Genomic DNA, 20,709 nt, shown 5'->3' on the forward strand with positions numbered 1-20,709 from the left:
TTTCCAACAGTCATGACAAAATAAATCAGAAATCATCCTTTGCATGCTGAATAGATTGTAGGCAGACAATACTAACCTGTGTCTGAATGCTTACAGGAAGTTTGCAGCCTTTATTAGTAACACATCACCCTACAGGGATGAATTTCAAACAAGTGTTAAGACAGATGAACTTTTAATGTAAGGGTATGTGTGTTCCAAATGTGGGACCAGTGATGCCAGGAAGATATATTCATTTCCTAAGATGATCAAACTGACAGTGATGCTTTTTGAAAATATGATGAAGGAAAATCACCTAATAAGGAAATTAATTCTGGTGCTCTTAATTATTTCTTCTCCTTCTCCTTCTCCTTCTCCTCCTCCTCCTCCTTTCCTTCTTTCCTCCTCCCCCTCCTCTTCCTCCTCTTTTCTTTTGTCTTTTGATATAGACTGGTCTAAATTTCCTCTTGGATATATTACTCTTTCATTTCTTAACTGGAGTACAGAGTATGACTTTTAGAAAATCTGACAGTTGAACACAGTGCTCTGTTTTCAATAGTCTACATGATTCATTAGACCATTAGGAAATAGACCGGAAGTAAGTGCTAGCTACGCAAAGTTGATGGTAGTCCCTCCTCCTCCTCCTCCTTTTCCTTCTCCTCCCCCCTCCTCCTCCTGCTCCTCCTCCTTCTCCTCCCCCGCCTCCTCCTTCTTAAAGGAACTGGTTTTCTTATGCATAAAGAGCAATATGTACATTTCCCATGCATGCCAAGTTTGACGACACTTCACTTAGTTTTCTCAAATTGTGACTAATTGTAATCATTGTAGCTGTCACTTGTTGATCACCCTTACGAATCAGGTGCTGCTCTAAGTTTGTAACTTAACTCACTTTTTAGCAACTTTTTAGGTTGGCACTGCTTTACAGAGGAGACACACAAAAGTTAAAGACTGTGTCTAGGCCATAGCAGATAATTCAAACTCTTATAGACTGACACTGGAACATGCTCAGTCTATGTGTGTTGACCTCTTTCTCCAGAACCAAGGAAATCAAAATCATTCAGGCAGACCATAAGATTTGATCTGTGTGTTAACACACTATGTATTGTCCACACAGTGACACTGCCTAACAATAAATTCGTAATTTTGAATGTCGGTTAAGTGATTCATGACTATATGCCCAGGTTCAGAAAGGTGAACTTTCTCAGCATTGGGGAATTATAATGTTCTTAGTTCCAGTGAAAGCCAGGTCTAACAATTGTTTCTCATAGCCCTCTTTATTTCAGTCAAAATGGTGGGGTGGGATGAATACCTGCTCTAAATAGTTCAATTAAATATTTCAGATCCTATTTTCATCCTTATCACAAAAAATATCATTTTATGATTGTAATGATCCTATGCTACAGTAGGAGAACTCATCTCTGAAAAGACATACTTAGTAAGAGAACCCGTGTTCTACGACTTTGAAAACACTTTTTAATCTCTTTGTGTTTATTCCTTTCCATACAACATAAAGAAAATAGGGTAAGTTTACACAATGAATTCCACCCTTAATGAAGAGATTCACAGGGTGTGAATCATAGATGAGATGAGCTTTCTTAGTGTGACTTGATGAATGACCCTGAAAGTTTCCAGACCTGATCTCAAGTCTACAATACAAAAGGGGCCTGCATCTGATGAGAATGTAGAGAAATCTGCCTGACTGTGAAGCTGAGTGTTGGAAAGGTCTGTGAAAACTAGGAAAGAGTGCAAATCACTACATTAGAGAGGTTGAGAAGTCAGGGGGTGAAAAGATCTAGGGTGTGTTATTCATTACATGAACACAATGAGGGGGCTGGCATCACAGGTCTCAAGGCACTGGCAAACTTCACATAGGTTACATGTGAGAACTTTTTCTTGTGATAATGAATGCTTACAAAACCAAATTTTAAACTAACAGCAGAAGATCATGTGTAAATCAAGTGACGGTTTATATTAACTGGGAGCAAACTCCTTAATGAGCTCATAAAAAATTGTGTAGTAACTAGTGCAAAGACCACTTAAGATATCATGGAACTCACCATACAGTGGCTTTGACATTAACAATTCTTCAATGACCCTAAAGTATATGATGATGTTATAAACTACTTCCAGTCTATCAGATATATTTTACTAGCTGTTGCATTATATAAAGTAACATAGCCTTATACTAAGTTTTCATAGTCTAACAATAACCTAATATTTAGAAGAGAAAGTTTCTCTCCAATTTCCTAGTGCTTTGATACTAATTATTACACTATTTATGTGTGCTTTTCTCTGAGATTTTTTTCAGTTGTCCTGTAGTTAGGTACTTTTTATTACCATTATTTAATGACAGAAAATATATGGAAACACTTTATTATGTCTCCATAAACAAACACCTTATTATGGTAAATGATACTTATGCACAACTACCAAACAAAAATAGAAGTTGTACAAGAGAAATTTGAATTTCAGATTAATAATGGAACACAAGTCAGTTGGGGCCTTCATTGCTGTTTTTCCAAAATCAAATTTAACTGTGTCCCATATATTTTATTTACAGATTTTGGCAGGCCTCTATAAAATATATGATCTGTGACAAAACAATTTAAGCAAGAAAAATATCGTTCTTTCATCAATTATCTGCAAAATCTGCAGAGAACTTTTCTGTAGGGAGAGACATTTCAAAATCTAGGAAAAAGCAGGCAAGGGCACTGTCACAGCTTACCACCTTTGCCTCTGACAATACCCAAAGGAAACAGGTGCTAAATTCCTGACTAAAGATGTTATTTATAAGAGTGTATCTAGGCCCCTGGAAGGTGCTATGATCTTTCTGCCAGTGAGTGGTGTAGGATCCTAGTTCTGACACGAATACATTATATCCCCAAACTTTAAATGTTTACATTAGTACCTCCATGAAAGCACTCCTGCTTTAGGAGACCATTCAGTGCCCTGATATATTAGTCTACACAATCTCAAGAAAAATAGGGATGTTTAAAAGCTCCGGAGGGAGGTTCCTTAAGAGGAAGTACCAGTTATACAAAAGACCCAAATTCAGCTCCTACCACCCATGCTCTGTGGCTCACAATCTCCAGTAACTTCAGTTCCAGATCATCCATCGCCCTCTTCTGGCCTCTGCAGACACCTTCATGCATGTGTACCAATTCACACACAGACACAGATGCATATACATAATTAAAAATAAATAAAATAAAACCTCAAGAGGCCAGTCATGGTAGAGGACATCTGTAATTCCAATTGAAGAAGTAAAGTCAAGAATTTGAGCACAGACAGCTACACAGTGAAAGTTTGTGTCAAGAAAAATAAAAGAAAGACAAGAGAAATCAAGTTAATTAAAAATAATGCCTCACACACTTTTGAAACCACTTCCAAAACCTCCTACCATTATTTGAAATGGAAATTCCTTGCAACAAAACAAAAAAAATATTGTGAATATTTTCACTGTATTAGCAGGGCAAATTGATTTTATTAACAGATTACAAAAAACAATATAATTAAACATACGACACAGAGACCCATTTCTCAGTCAGAAATTTAAATGGATAGGATCTTGAGAAACAGAGATGGCATGTGTTCTTAGCTCATATGGAAATCATTGGTTCTGTTGAGAAAAAAAAAAGCTAGTAGGAAAATATCACAAGACTGCTCTAGCTTTCTATGTCTTTACCAGATGGCGAACCAAAGTTGGCAAACTAGTAATCTACTAATCGCAGTGTAGCCAATGAGCTCCAGTTTCACATGAATTACGCTCTGTTTCTGTAGCTGCCTTTATTAATTAGCTTAATTAATTCAACATTTTTTCATTGAACTAACATAGTATATAATGTTCTACTTCTAATACCTGGCTAGATCTGAAAATGAAAAAGGATATGACAGGAAAAGAGTAGCGGTAAAGGAAGAAAGCCATCCTTTCTCCAGGGGGTTAACGCTAAGGAGGCACTGCTACTTCTTCCCAGGGAAGGATGTTCACGAAACATCTAATAAGTGGGTTTAAATGTTTTAATGTGCTGTTTATAAAACTCTGATGCTCTTTTTCTCTACATCATGGGTTTTTATTTTCTGCACAATCTAGAGAAATCATACAGAAAGAATTTTTATCCCTATTTTAGAGATAGAAAAACAGAGGCAATTGGAATTGTTTATTTTCCAAATTGCATATGCACAGCAGTAACAAGTTTGCTTCTGTGTTCAAAATAAACATTCCATAAAAGGGAAAGAATTTACTTCAGAAGAGAAACGGTAACCTCAGAAGGAAAAAGTGAGACATATTTTTCTCATACCAGTTGACAATAAAGATATCTGTAATATGATCTGTTAAGAACAGTAAATCCAGGCAGCAATGCCATGACGAGAAAAATCAAAAAAATAAAGAAAAGGAAGAAGCACCCTCCCCCCAGTTTTCTATGACTGGATCTGTCTGTATAACCTGTAGCATTAAAAATTTAGTGGCATTAATAAACAGTGCACTATATCATATAGTATATGTTTGAATAATTATTCTATTATTATCTTACACACTATACTTGCTAAGTGTCATATAAACATAACCTGTTAATCCTTGCAAATATCTTATAATTCTAGTCATGCTGTGATTTCTACTTTACAGATGATGATCATGAAACATTGATGTGAAAATCCAGATTCTGTAGTCATGTTAATCAGGTTTATTCTAAATTCAGGCATTTATGATTCCCAGGGTAGGGTTCAATCCCTGTATCACAGGCAAGGGGGAAGTCAATTACTGTGCTCACAGTGTAACATGCAAAGTAAGGCAATACACCTTGAAGGAGAGGTAAACTTTCTGAGGTCTCAGAATCATATCAAAACAATGGTGTAGTGGAACACACCTGTAATCCAAGCACTGCCTCTGGAGGCAGAGACAGGTGGATCTCTGCAGGTTTGAGGCCAACCTGTCTACACATTGAGTTCTAGGCCAGCTGGGTCTATCAGGAGACCCTGTCTTGGAAAACTAACAAAGGAACAAACAAACAAAATGGATGCATATCAGCATGGATGCCCATGCTGGGCTCTAATAATACTAAGACTTTCAAAGTATGCTCACTCCCCACCCAACTTTTCCTTCTGGGAGTCAGTTTTCTAAGAGAACTTCAAAACAAGTCAAGGAAGGGATAGAAATAAAGGGTCACACTAATATCATTAACAGGAAAGGGAAGAAAATCTACATTCAGGGACAATGTTAAATGCTTCCAAAATATAAGCCAGTCAGTTGCAAACCTTGTGGAAAGCTGGGTTTGCTGTAGTCCTATGTTTTCAAATACTTAAGATCAGAAGCAATCAAGATGTAGAAGATGAAAGGAAATTGGCTAGTATTTCTCATTATCCTTAGATAAACATTATATCGCACAGAATTGACTGATTCTTAGTTCAAAGCAAGTATGTTCGCTGTTGTCAAATAGGTTTGGTCAGTTAATGTCATTTTGTTTATGTTCCTAAAAATTAGACACTGAAAAAAAATGACTTGATGAACTTTAATTGTGTAAAGCTCTAAATTGGAGCATTGCTCTGGACAAAAACCTCTTAGAAACATGAAAAAGCTTGGACAACTGGACCAGGGAAGCTGTACTCTCATTGCAAGTGAAGTGAAGAAATTTTATTTTCAGACTTGACTGTAAGTACTTAATGAGTTCAGGTCACAGAAGCACTGTGATAAAGTGGTTCAAATCAAATGCCTGGATATATGACCATCCTAGTTAACTTTCTATTGCTGAGATAAAATATTCTGACCAAAAACAACTTGGGGAGGAAAGGGTTTATTTGGTTTACATAACCTGATCACAGTTCATCTTTGAGGGAAGGAATTTAAGCAGACCAAGAACCTAGGAGCAGGAGCTAATGCACAGACCATGGAGGAACACTACTTACTGGCTTGCTCCCCTGGAGTGTGCTTAGTAAGCTTTCTTATACAACTTAGTGCTCCCTGCCCAGGGTAGCACCACCTACAGTGGACTGAGCCACTCAAACATGGCCACAGGTCAATCTCATAGAGGGATCCCAATTACTACTTTAGCTTCCCAGATTTGTCAAGTTGACAAGTGAAGCTATCCAGCACAAAAACACATGGATTTCAGTTTTAAGACTTACCATTCATTTGCTGTGGCAAATACACACACACACACACACACACACACACACACACACACGTATCTGCACGTATACATACATGTATATACACATTTACATTCCTGAGTACAGTTTATCATGTTTATAAGACAACTAATTCTCTCACAGTATAAACAAGCCTACCTGGTATATTTGATATTAGGAGCTGATAAACAAACACTACCTTAAAAGCAAATGCAAATACTTTTAAAAATATAAAAGTGGTTTTTTCCTCAAATTTCTCAAGTGATAAAAATCACTTCAATGATGATAGGCATGTTGGCTATCTTTGGAGCTCTTATAAAACCACATCATAATAAGCTATTTTAAAGCTTCTGCTGATTTAGAAGTTAGGCAACCCTATAGAAAATCAATATATATTTTTATGATGTGCCTAATATTTTACAGTTAAATGGACAAACATAACCCAATAGTGATTTTTAACTATGATTTCTCATTGAATTCTTTCAAAGGATTAGCTTTTTATTTCCGTATTGTTCAATAGGTTTAGCTGGCTAATTATATTATATAACCTTAGTAACTAAATGCCATATAAAGTTTTTCCCACTATCTTAAAAATACATATTAGCTTACATATGTACTACATAATTTTAAATATATGTAACTAGATAGGTAAATGATAGATTGATAGTATGCATAAGAGACAGCTTCTATTTCTCTCTCAGGTGAATACCTAATTAGCTTTTTGTGTAATTTTAAAAAAATATTTATTTTTTATATGTATGAGTGTATTGACTACGTGTATGTAAGTGTACCTGTGTTATACAATGCCTGCGGATGTCAGAAGACAGCATTGATTCCCCTGGAACTGGAGTTGCAGACTTGTTAGCCATCATGTGGGTGGCTGGGAACTGAACCTGGGTCCTCTGCAATGGTATTCAGTGCTTTTAACCACTGACTCATTTCTCCAGGCCCTTTTGAAAATTCCAGAGTAGTAAGCACTAAATTTATACAGTCATTTATTATTTTTTCATGCTATTTCAGACTTGTACAAAAGTTTGAAAAGCTGGGACTTTTTCTTAGAAAAATGTAAAAATACATTTAATAATTTTACATAATTTGAAGAAACCAGGAGAACAATAAGTTTACCTCTTGGGAGCTTTTTACCAGTAAAAAGTCTAATGCATTAGCTGCCATTCACTTGCAGCAATTTAAAATTTTAAGATGTAAACTTATGTTCTTCAGTTATACTAGATACATTTCAAGAGTTTGACAGCCAGTGTGGCTAGTAGCTATTTTTCTGGATGGTATAAAGAGTGAGAAAAGAAAAACAAAAACAAAGTTAGTGTTTGTTCTCCAATCCTTTGACATTAGTTTTATTACTGCGACAATTATTATTAGTGCTGCCGAGGATTACATCTAGGCAGTTGCACCTGAAAGGCAAGCATGCTCCCACTGATCCACATTCCCAGGCATCCATCAAGGGCTTGATATGCTTTCCAGAAGTCACTTAAGTTTATTCCCAAGTCATTTAGTATTATATGAACCAACTGAAATATAAGTGTAAAAACAATGACAGAAGGTCCTCTATTTCGAATGCTTTTGAAACAATAAATAAAATTCAATCATTTTCAAAATGCCATAGATTTGGACACATGTAAGATAACAATCTCAGAGAAAAGAAAATTCTTTCTAGATTTCTTTTCTACATAAAGACATTCATGAAACACTTAAAAATTACAGATTAGTGGTGACAAATCATGAAATTTAAAGGAAGATGACTACTCTTTAATTCAACAACCTAAATAAAAGTATAAAAATATTGGAATGTATATATACACATAAGTTTTTAAGAGTTTAGTTAAATGTGTACAATACATAAGTATTAATTGTTAAGATTAATTTCTTCAAAACACTATTTATCAGGGGCTTGGGAGACAGCACATTTGGTGAAGTGCTTTCATGCAAGCACAGAAACCTCAGTTCAGTCTCCAGAAGCCAGGCATGGTGTTCTAGTCTTCACAGCTCTGCACTGGAACAGGTCAATCTTGGGCCTGCTGGCCGGTGGCCTAGCCTGCTTGGCCAGTCCCAGCCAGTGAGAGATTCACACCCACTCAAATAAAAAGAAAAACTGAGTGGCACCTGAAGAATGACATTCAGTGTCACACATTTGCACACATGTGCATATGCACTGCCATATGCATAAACACACACATAAATATATACATACACAAATAAAGGTGGATTAATTGATCAACTGCTGGTGCCAATATACTAAGCAGGAAGTTTCTAGTGCTCATAGATAAACTGAAAACATATGTAAATGTTGTTACTAGAAATTGACTATTTTATAATGGATTTTGTCACTTCCATTTTCCAAAAGTTGTTTATTGGATGAAATTATATTGAAATTTTATGTGTAGGAATCAGATATCATTTCACATTTATGCATAACTTGTTTTTCTATTATAACACAATAAAATGTAATTAACAATACTATCCAGCACAACTTTACTGTTGAACACTTTAGTTGATGGGGTATAACTTTATATGGAAATAAAAATAATTGATTGTTAAATGTTAATTGTATTTAACGTTTCTGTGATTTGTGACTTGAGAATGATGTATATACACCTATCTATAGCATTAACTACATGAGAAATGAAAAGTTTTAAGAATTCCTGTTTGGGGGCTGGAGAGATGACTCAGTGGTTAAGAATGCTTAGTGCTCTTGCAGAAGACTGGAGATTGGAAATCAGCACACACTTCAGCCGGTTCACAACCAGCTGTAATTGCAGCTCCAATGGATCAAAGCCTTTTTTCTGGCCTCCACAGGAACACACACACACACACACACACACACACACACACACACACGTACATTTTCAGACAATAAATAAAATAAAATAAATCTTAAAAAAATTCCTGAATTTTACTTTGGATTTAGATGCAAGTGGAAAATGTAAGCTATATACTAGAAGTGGAAATACTTCAATTATTACTATGCTCTTTTCATTAAAATAATCTCAAAATTATGTTGAAGTTGCTAATTGCTGTTTAAAAGGTGAATATTTTTTATTAACAAGTTAAAACGAGAAAATATTTAGGCTGTCACAGTCCATGTATGCATATTTGTAATAAAAGTGTATATAAGAAGTGTTCTATGTGTCTTAGAATGGGTTAAAAGTATTACAGACACTCCTCACTATCCAGGTATACTATTAGAAAGGTGATGTTACCCTTGTTAAAATAAGATGGGTTTTTTTGCTGTTATTGTTTCATGTGTGTAAAACGAGAAAATATTTAGGCTGTCACAGTCCATGTATGCATATTTGTAATAAAAGTGTATATAAGAAGTGTTCTATGTGTCTTAGAATGGGTTAAAAGTATTACAGACACTCCTCACTATCCAGGTATACTATTAGAAAGGTGATGTTACCCTTGTTAAAATAAGATGGGTTTTTTTGCTGTTATTGTTTCATGTGTGAAATGCAAAGCTGGTTACTTACGGATGTTGCATTCGTATTTCCTGACAAAGGCATTTTGGAATATATTAAAGGTTAAGTACGGTTTCTTTGACTACCACAGTCCCACTTACTTGCCACTTGTTTTAAAGTATCTATTACTCTTCTGGATTCAAATATCTATCAAGAATATGATCTTGTTAGTGGTCACACATAATGGTATATCACAGAGCGCCTATGGGTCTAGGGGACCTTGGAAATGAATCTTAAAGTTGAAAATTAATTATGGCTATCATTTATATTAGTTTTTCACTTTCAAAAAATCTAGTTAAAATTGACCAGTCCATGGTTTTCATTTTACTTAAGTTACATCAACTACTATTCCACGTGCTCTTCCCCCAGAGAAGAGTTCTGGAAAAGGAGAAATAAGATGGAAATAAGTGTAGGAAGTTAACTTTTTTTAAAAAGAAAAAACAATTTTAATAACTACATGATTAGGAGAAGCATTTCATTACAGCTTTAACATATTCAGTAACACATTCCAGAGCAAGAGTACATCTCTTTCACAAGTGGCTGTGAGTTTCTAGGTTCACAATTGAATTAATACAGTTATACAATATTGTACTCAGTATAAGCCCTGTAAGACATAAAATTGAATGAGTTTTTAACCTTTAAAAAACATCTCCATTTCATTTTAAAATATTCTAGAATATATTGTTCCTTGCAAAAAGACTCATTGTTTTTGCTACTAACACTGAGATGTTGGCGCATGCATCTCTAATCTGTATGTATCTGACTATAACCAGTCATAATCGGTTGCACTTGGATCCTTGGTGCCTGTGTATGTCTATAAAGTCATCGGGTAGATTTCAGTGGTAATGTTTATCACCTCTACTAACTAACATGATGTAAATTTCCTTGCTTCCTCCTCAAATATAATACAGTTTAAAAAATTTGTTGATTGTGTGTGTGTGTTAAGTGTGTGTATCACACAAAACATCCCAAACCATCTTATTCAACTATCCACCCACTTCCCAGATGGCACCCTGCCATAGCCTCCCTCCCCCCACTAGAGAGCCCTTATACTCTGATATCCCTGCTACTGTCTGCTGTGTTGTTGGCACCCCCCAGTCATTCCCCACTACTTGTCCATCTGAAAATCTAGTCAGCCTATCTAAAGGTCTTTGTTTTAGGAAGGTCAACTGTTCCTCATCTAGCAGCAATGAATTGTCAATAGTCCTTTAGATAAGATTGGGGTCTGCTGTTCATTTTCCCAGTTCTGTGCTGGGTTACTATCTGGGAGTCTCTTTGGCCACCCTGGCCAACAACTCAAAAGAAGGAATCTCCTATCTGGCGTTGTTGCTTGTTATGTAGCCTTTAGCTATGCATATGGACTCTTATGAAATTATATTGGCCCCTTTAATCTTTGGTTATAGTTTCCTTTGGATGTTTAAGGAAAGGAAACTATTCTTTTACCAGTTCCACCTATGTGAAGATAAGTCAAATTTCCTGCTCGACCATGGTTGGCTTTGCTTGGAAGCATGGAGGAAATGATACCTCTGTGTTGGCCAGCCTCTTTGTAGACTGGACACTGGTTCAACTCCATCTGGTCAGGACTCCTCAGCCTCCTTGACCAAGAGGACCGGTGACCACCACCATTACAGGACATTTTGAAAGATGCTCATAGTCCCCTGGAACTAGTCAACCTAGGAGGGTATGGAGCAAAAGTGTCCTTTATGTCCCTCTGACAAAATTATTATAGGCCTCAAAGTATGTCTGTTAAACATCCAAAAAGGTTAGTTCCACCAGTCTGGTATTTTTAATTATTGTGTGTCATATAGATAAATCTTGGGCAAAGACCAGTTGTTCTCACTGCATAGTTTTATTTTTTCCAAAAGTAAATGGTATTCTCTAAGTAAATTTATCAAAATTTGTTTAAGTGGCACATTAAATGTGAAACTGACATAAAAATACATTGGCAACAAAACAAAATCATTCTCTTTAGCTAGATTTTTTTTTAATGAGAAAACTGAAAGTGGGTCTCACTCTATAGCTACAGGCTGGCATGGAACTCTTTATGTAGGTTTGGATGACTTTGAACTCATGATACTCCTTCTGCCTCAGCCTCCCAAGTGCTGAGTTTATAAACATAAGCTACCATACTGGGCTCCTTCAATCTACCTACATACAGCAACATTTGGATTAGATAGAAATCTGGGCTGTGTCCATCACTACAAGATGAATGTTGACATTCTTAGTCTGCTATCCAGAAAATGAGCTAGATGGTTTCTGAGGTTCTTACTATCCAACAATATTTATTTTATTTATGTATTCCAATCAAACACTATTGAGTAAAGTGCCTGTTCAAAAAGCTTACAAAGCTTATCTAGGTCACATGTTACATATATGTACACATATAACAGTAACTAGACATATAGGCTTCATCTGGTTGGAGACAAATAAATGCTGAGTTCAGAAAAGAGAGGAATTTAATTAAGATTTAAGAGTTTTCACATGAATGGGGATAAATAACTATGCATGTAACTCACACCTATTTTACACAGTAAGATGAGGATGGAGGCATATATGGATGACGCCAATTTACAAAGTTTAATAACAACATTTAAACACATTTAAAATGGAAACATGGTATTCTTAACTTCCCTAATTATAAAATTTAAAGGTCTGAATAATTCTACTTCGGTAGATTATAACAGAGTATTTTTTATTTCACTGAAATATATTTTTATTCACAAAGAGTCCTTGAATACATTTTAAATGTCCAATGAAATAGTTAGATATATAAATTGGAAAAGTACCTGTATTTTGCAAAAGGGGCTTAGAATTTATTATTTTATTTTACTATCCTAAATAATAGCAATTGGCTAGTTTCATAAATCACCTTCAAATGGTACGTCACAGGTTTAATTAAGACTAGGCTGTAGATCTTCTTTTCAGATGCCATTAGAATACTACTGCAATATTGTATTCCATAGATTCTGGATAGCATCTTGGATAACATAGAACTTTCTCCTTAATCAAATGTTAGAAGTTTTCTAGAGAGTTTCTTAATGTGACCCTAAATAACACAAAGTTCAACTCAAAACAACAGGCATTAATTCAATTGTGTTTTAAGAGCGTTACAAATGCACAAAGTTAAGTAACATTCTTTCCGGGCACTTGCTAGTATTAGTGTAAGTCAAAGTAACTGTGGGAATGAAATTTGTATAATGGCTTTGAGGAACCAAAATAGAGAAAAATCCTCCTTAATCAGTAAAGATTTGTGGATGAACATGATAGTATCCTGTTTTTAAAAAAATAGGGTCATGACAAGTAACTGTTTTGTTTATGCTATAGGAACTGAAGAAATAATACACTTTTTCTGGCATGTTAAAAGCTTCCCATACAAACCTTTTACAGGTTGTCCTTAAGAACCTTCTGGGACCAAACCCAGGTGTAATCATGGTCAGTTACCCCAAGTTAGCACTATGAGCTGTGATGGAGAAGCTAGGCATGAGTTTAAGGTTCAGGGTGAGAGAGCCTCATATGCCATCATTTGGGGGATCACCTCTGCTCATGAGTCACTGTTGGATAATAGGGAGTAAGAGGATCTAAATGATTATTTACAGAAAATGACTAATTTCTTATAATAACATAGTTCATGCACTGTTAGATTGTTTTCAGGAAGACTTATGCCAATTGCCAAGTAATTTATCTGTTTCCTTCATAGTTATTCTAGCCAATTAACTCGCAATACTATGAACTCATATCACAAATTCATCTGGGCTTTTCTCGTAAGGATCAAAGGATTGCTTGACAGTGCTTTACTTTTCTTTCCTCTGTCCTTTCTTCTCATTTTACTGTCTTCTGCCACAAAAAAAACCCGTTAAATTAATCAGGGGTTACAAGAGAAGACACTAGGGGCTTTAGATATCATCAAATTACACTTAGAAAAATTAAATTAACTACTGCAGATATAAAAATATATTAAACTTACTGCCACAAAATAAATATTGATAAAGTGTGATTATTGGATAGATTTATACTTTGTTGCATTCAATGCTTCCTCTGACATGAAACGTACAGCGTTTAGCCCACAGTAAAACCTGATACCAAGGGGATTAATCAGTTTCAGTAGCTGCTTCCAAGCAACTGAATGCCAACCCTCTAAATGACCAAGTTTCCCTTCCAATTCTAAGACATAATTTAACTACTTCTAAGTCATGTTAGTAGTGGTCCTAGATCTTGGTTCCTATAAAAAAAATCTTATAACCTTTTATATATTAATTTGGCATTATTCAGAAACATACATCCCTAGTGCTGACTCAGAAAAAAAGATTATCATGAACTAGTAGTCTGATGTAGCTTTCTCTTTGTATGGAGTTTTAAAACTATTTTTCACTGATGATATGATTTCTGTGTGATTAATTTAATGAATCACAGCTTTCTATTCATTACTTTTCAGCTATTTTTTTTTACAACTCCAGTTCACTTTGTAAAGTATATAAAAGAACTCATGAGTCAATAATTCTATTATAGTATTTTATTTTTAAAATTATTTTATTTTTTTATGTATATGTGCATGTGGATTGAGTATATGCCATGTGTGGGTGACCTCAGAAACAAGAAGAGAGCATTGGATCCTGTGGAATCATAGGTAATTATGAGCTGCACAGAGTGGGTTCTGGGAACTGAGTTCAGGTCTTCTGGAGGAGCAGAAAGAGCTCTTAATCACTAAACCATCTTTCCAGTGCCCTGTTATAGTATTTAAAAGGATTATTCTTTAGCTGCACACCAAAATTGGCCTTTGTAGCACACAACTCTAGTGAACTGCATGGGATATAAGAGTTTCTTTCCTGTAGTTATCTATCTGATCCTTCAACATGCATACCATGTGGCCTCCAAAACTGTACAACTGGTATTGGAATAGGTAGAAAACACAAATGTATATGAACACACATGAAAGGGGTACTAAGATCTCACGGGCTTATCTTTGACAGAGATATATTTGCTGATTACTTTCTTGCTTATTTTTCTCATTTTTATGTTCAAACTAACTATGTGACATGACACCTCTTCTACTGATGAGCAGTCAGTTTTCCTTTCAAGTTGTTTTTTTTTCTTTCTTTCTTTTTTTGGTCTGTATTTCCTATCTCTTATTCATTGCTTCTTGTTTGTTTGATTGGTTGGTTGGGTGTGTGGGTGGCTGGGTAGTTTTTGTCTTTTTTTTTTTTTTTTTTTTTTTTTTTTGAGACAGGGTCTCCCTGTAACCCCAGGTGACCTGGAACTCACTATGTAGTCCAGGTTGGCCTCAATCTCACAATAATTCATTTTCCTTTGCCTCCCAAGTGCTGGGATATAAAGGCATTCACTGATTAGTTCACTGAAAGAGTTTTCTTTCAGAGACACTAGTAATATTATTTCTGCATGCCAGTTAAAAATTTTAGTCAGGTTTAGTAGGATGTGCCTATAGTTCCAGAACAAGGAAGCCTGAGGCAGGAGAATCAAGTTCTAGTATATCCTGCAACACAGAGAGTTCCAAAAAAGCCTTGGCTAGATAGGCACACCTGTGTCAAAATACAATGGTTAAAAGTAGTTGGTGTTCAGTTTCTAAAACCCCTCTGTTCTATATATTAGGAGTACAACAATTCCTTATTTATATCATTGTTGGCTCTCTTTAGATAATGAATTATTTTGAAGCATTAAATAGTTTATTTTATAACATTAATGACCAGATAGCAAAGACTTAAGGTGATATGTATATGTGTGTCTATATATGGTGATAGACACACATATGAACTTATACACCTGCCTAACCTCTATTTATGTATACCATGATTTATAGAAATTTGTAGTGGTAAATAAAGTAAAAGTTATTTAATTCTATAGCTGACAGATAACCTTTATAAGATAAAATCACTAATTCATTACATCACTAAATGTCACTAGAATTGACAGAAAATAAAAATATTCTATAAAGTCTCATTTGCTTTTATAACATAATATTGTAAAGTGCCTTTCCTTTAAAAACATGTTCAAAATTTCAAATTACATTTTACATTGTTAGTTATTATTAGTTTCATAGGATATTTATGGTGTATCCAACTGACAAAATTCAGATGCATAAAAAATAAAAGATATTGTAAAAGATAAGAAAAAACACAAAATATAAAAATATGATTTTTAAAAATCATTAAATAAGATTTAAATAGAATCTGTAGTTGAAATTCATATTAAAAGAAAAGATCATTAAATAAAAATATTTAAGTTCAACATAAATATACATTGTTTAAAGCTAAAGTTATCAACTGTGATAAACTAAGCTCTATTATTTTTATTTCAGAGAAAAATTACTCCCAAATTTAAATTGTATGTTTAGAATGAATCAACTCATTCAACACAGTCAAAAATCATGTCACATGTATTAGTGACTCCAAACAGTCTGGGAATTAAAGTTATGCAAGTCTAAGATCAATGAACAAAATTCAGATTGAGAAACTCTTCACAGTGTGAAATTTTATATACCATTTCATTCATTGAACAAATATTTACTGTGCAAGTTGTGCAATGCATTAAAAAAAATACAACAAAAAATAAGGCATGGACTTTGCCCTCAAGGGGCTTACAGTCTAGTATGAAAAATATAAACAAATATATAAATAGATATAATGTAGAAAGTGATGTGCCATAAGCAAAACATCAAATAATACATCATGTTTAAGTGGCCAGGAAAAATATACCAATAACAAATTTGAAAATTACATTTGTGAATCTATAGTTGAAAAAAATTGTTTCAATATTAATGCAACTTAATTCACTACCCATCAGTTCTTTAAAATGGCAAACACAGTTAACAACCCATTAGAAATGCTATTTTGTCATTGTTTATGCCTCAATAATTTGGTTGGAATGATCATTTAAATGCATTCATGCCTCATGACACATTACTTTCTTGCACAGAAATTGGCTCAGTCATTAAGGTGATGAAGAATTCCTCGATGGCTCAAGTGTGCTCCAAGGAAAGCTAGAAGGTTGTACAGTTAACTCCCAGGGTGTAACTCTAAACCATACAACCTACTACCTCAACCCGGATGCACACAGCTTCCAATGTTGCTTCAAACTCCTTATCATATCTTCTGTCAGCTCCTGTAAATATGGCGGCCAAATACCTAAGGGCTTGGCAAGATTGTAGATAGAATATTCTAGTAGCTTACCAATCAACTTCAAATATATCTTATAGGGCTCTCCTATCTCTTGGGTTTCTGGTAGGGGTTATATAGACTGTGTTCTGGCATCTCTTTTGCCATTCCTACTAGAAATGCATTTAAAAGTCAATAGCATTCAGCCTCATATTCAAGGAGAAATAGTTTTAATTGTAACACATATATCTAGTTATAGACTTTTCTTCTTGTTGAAGTGGAACAGGTACATGAACTGACATAGAATGTGCTGGATTCTCAACAGGAGCTGTTTAGCTCTTGTTTAAACCCAGCTATTAAAACCCCAACTTTTAAAAGCATTTTATTGCTCTTAGAATTAAACTTGAATGACTGTGCTATAAATATTTTCAAAAGGTCAACAGTTAAAGTTTGCTTTCTAAGACAGATGAAAATTAATATATACATGAAAAAACGAAGGAAATAAGATTCTTTCAAGACTATGTAAAAAAAAAAACTTGAAGTTTAACAGAAAAGTACTGAAATATTATTGAGCAGCACTGTGTATAGTATTTTGTCAGATTACCACACTGACACAGACCCATAGAAGCGAGCTTGTGCGGTCCACTTCACCACAAGATCGGATCTACGGGTTTATGCCAATGGGCAACATCTTGCAAAGGCTCCCTAATAATGTAACATTTGTTGTAAACATCTAATGCAATTGGGGGATAAAAATAATATTAATATTTTAGTATAATTATTTAAAGGCTGAACTCTAAGGATTCATATTCCCAGTTAAAGACTTTCAGAATATGCTAACCTAAACATAGGTCTATAAACATGAGGATTAAAAATAGTTTATTGAAATATTTTATAAACTATTTTTGTTTTAATTGTGAATAATTTAGCATTAAACTTCTAAATAATTATAAGTTCTAGAAAAGAATATGTATATGCATATATGAATTCTGCTGTTGTGAAACATGAATGTACTAATATGAGCCTATACCTAAAGCCAAATTACCAATTAAGCTAATTTTATGTAAGTTAGACTGCTTATACTCATTCTCATAACACATTAGCTACTGTTAAGGAATTGGTAACATAGCTTTCATAAAACAAATGTCATCTTGTTGTCTAGGTAAAGAACATAGAAGTTACAAATCCTAAAAATATAGATATGTGTCTTTAGTTAGAATGAAATTAAAATTTAGAGTACTTACAAGAACTGGTCCCAGAAAACTAAAATAATGCTACAATAACAGCGTGATTATTGCTGTTCTGTGCTAACGTTTAGACTTTGGCCATGTTACTTCAAAGAGCATATTTCTCTTTCCAAGAAAGACAAATTTTAAACAAAATATATGCCTACATACAACACTCTACTGTTCAACAGGTTGAAAATAACAAATTATTCTTAATTTTTTACACTGCCAGCCTGCAAGGAAGCAGTCCAGAGGATAAGCATAAAGCCAGCCACATATATTTTTTAGACTTCTAAGCTTAACTACAGCAAAATTATAAGTTGTATAATCATTAATTATTTCACTCGTATCTAAAAGCATTTAGCTTTTCTTAATTATATCTTCATTGTAAAAAATAATACTGCATCGTAATTACTTTATGATTTGACATGTTTTGAAATAAATAAAATAGAATGCTTCACAAATTTTAATACAGATAATTTGGTTTACACAATTTTTTACCATTATTTATTTCAAGTTGTTCCCCTACTTATTAACATTGTAGTAAATAACCAACAGTCACACAGCCACTGGTAGGGAAAGAACTGCAGAATATATTCATGCATTTTGTGTAAAAGAGCAGGAAGCCCTGGCTTTAGCTTTTATCCCCATAAAATGTGCTTTGGCTTTATTTTGTTTTTAGATATGTGGAAAACATTATAAAGCTCGTGTGTCTACTCCTTTATCCCAGATTTAACTTCCTTTCATATAGCATAATCACTGAAAACACTTTTTTTCCTTAAATAGCTTTCTTTTCAACCATCTTGGACCTGTGTTGTAGGGATCGATACACAGATGTATTCAGAGTGGTGCAACTGGACATTGATCACAAAACCAGTCAAAAATGTTCACAAAGATAGGTATTATTATTGTAAACTATCAAAGGAACACCATCTATGAAAATTCTAATGGGTAGCTTCATAAAAGAAAATGAAAATTTTCTTATAACCAAACATTGTCAACATAATTTCTCTTTAAAATACTGTAGGTTAATTATACTTTCACTTTTCACTTTTACCTGAGATGATTTTCTCCTATGATCACTTTCTTCATGTCTCATATCCATTTTAAGTGTTCCCCTAAAACAACCACAAAAGGTAAATATCAGACAACTGCTACCCAGGAGGAGCATCTGGGTGATGGTGGGAATGGAGGTAGATGATGGAGACAGAAACACAGTATCAAAATGGATAAAATCCTTAAAAGTATTTTTTTTTTTTTTAACCTTGGATGACTCCTGGGGCCCCACCCAGGCTCCTTGTATGACAGAGAATGTGCTTTCATAGTTTGCATTTAAGAGTTTCTTTCGGTTGCTGTTGCTTCCACAGCAACAGTCTTGAAAGTGAAAGGAGATGGCGGTTAAGGAAGCGACTAGGTTCTGCACAATGAAATAATGAAAGCTGAAAAGAGGTTTGGAATTGGCATGGAGCTTAATAAGATAATTAAGAGTGTGGAGATTACTGGCTCCTAAAAATAACATCCAAAATAATGGTTTTTAAGCTAAAGGACCTTGAACCACAAAAACAGGTTTATCAATATTAATTAAGCCTTTTAAAGGTGGCTTTCCATTAGCTAAGGCACAATGGAAGGGCAAGAGCTATTTTGTAAATAATTAGCAAACAATAACCAATAAACTCAATAAAGAAATTTATTTAAATAGTATTGGTATATTAGGTTTGTGTAACTTCTTACAATTCTTCGTAGAATAGCAGACGAGAACAGAATTAATCAGCTGTATCCTATTTCTCTTTGTTTATCCTACATGGTTTTAATATCATGAAATATGATTTTAGAAGCATAACAATTTAGCTAAACTTGATTTCTTATGGACGATATCACCATATAAATTCATATGGTATTATATTCTTCATTAATACACTGTATATACACTGTATATTCCAAAACACTTTCTCTCTTAAAATATTTTTCTACATGTTTAGAAACATTTTTAATCAAGATTTTAAAAAGTAATATCTGCTAATACTTTCACACTGAACCAGGAAAAACTGCGTTTTGTTATAAAATGTTGAAGGTGCTTAGCAATTTACTTCCACAACCAGACAAAATAATTAGGATGCCATGCACTTACCTGTGGAGCCAACACATTACTTTAAACTTAAAAGAAGTTTATAAGTACGTTTTCCACTAAAATAGAACATGGCTCTTTCCAACCCTCTTCGCAACTGCTCTAGGAAAAATCCTTTTTACATGTATTTTTAAAAGTAAAATGATTAAGAAACAAGTTATTTCCTGGTAGCAACCAAGAGAACATGCTTTTTCCATCCCTATTTTTGTTTTACTGAAATCGGTGAAGTTTCCCCAAACAAATTTTATTTATTATTATTTCCGTGTATATTCAAATATGATCTCTTTTCAGAAGTTACAAAAGTTTCTTTTCCATTTAAATTATGAGTCACATGAAAGATTTTACTACAGTTACTACTGATATCTAAACACTTTTCTCAGCAAAAACTAATAATACGGGACACAAAGATCACAGATAACATCACTGTCTTTCAAAAACTTCAGTGTCTAATAACAATAGAAGCTTATTCTTACAGAGACTTTTCTATTTGCAGTTTAGTTTCTATTCTAATCAAGATAAGAGCAAGAGAGAAAATGGAAAAAAAAAAAGTTTAAAGTGGGTGATGAGTTGAGTAAATTGAAAGTTCAAGGACCCTGTTTTATATAAAAGTAGGTTTAAAAAGAAACAACAAAAAATTTATACCTGGTATGAAAGGTGCGGTTTCACCAAGTGCAATGTAT

The 20,709-nt window shown here is 34.1% G+C and overlaps 1 long non-coding RNA gene across 1 annotated transcript in view; it reads right to left on the bottom strand.

Moving 5' to 3' along the window:
- Positions 1-20,709, bottom strand: part of LOC108491745 — a 374,575-nt gene that overhangs the window by 8,143 nt on the left and 345,723 nt on the right. The window contains exon 7 of the long non-coding RNA XR_001872896.2: positions 18,962-19,022. This is a non-coding gene — a long non-coding RNA (uncharacterized LOC108491745). The remainder of the gene's footprint in view (positions 1-18,961; positions 19,023-20,709) is intronic.

Source organism: Nannospalax galili, unplaced genomic scaffold, assembly GCF_000622305.1.
Source record: "Nannospalax galili isolate Female #2095 unplaced genomic scaffold, S.galili_v1.0 scaffold266, whole genome shotgun sequence".
NCBI classification, from domain to species: domain Eukaryota; kingdom Metazoa; phylum Chordata; class Mammalia; order Rodentia; family Spalacidae; genus Nannospalax; species Nannospalax galili.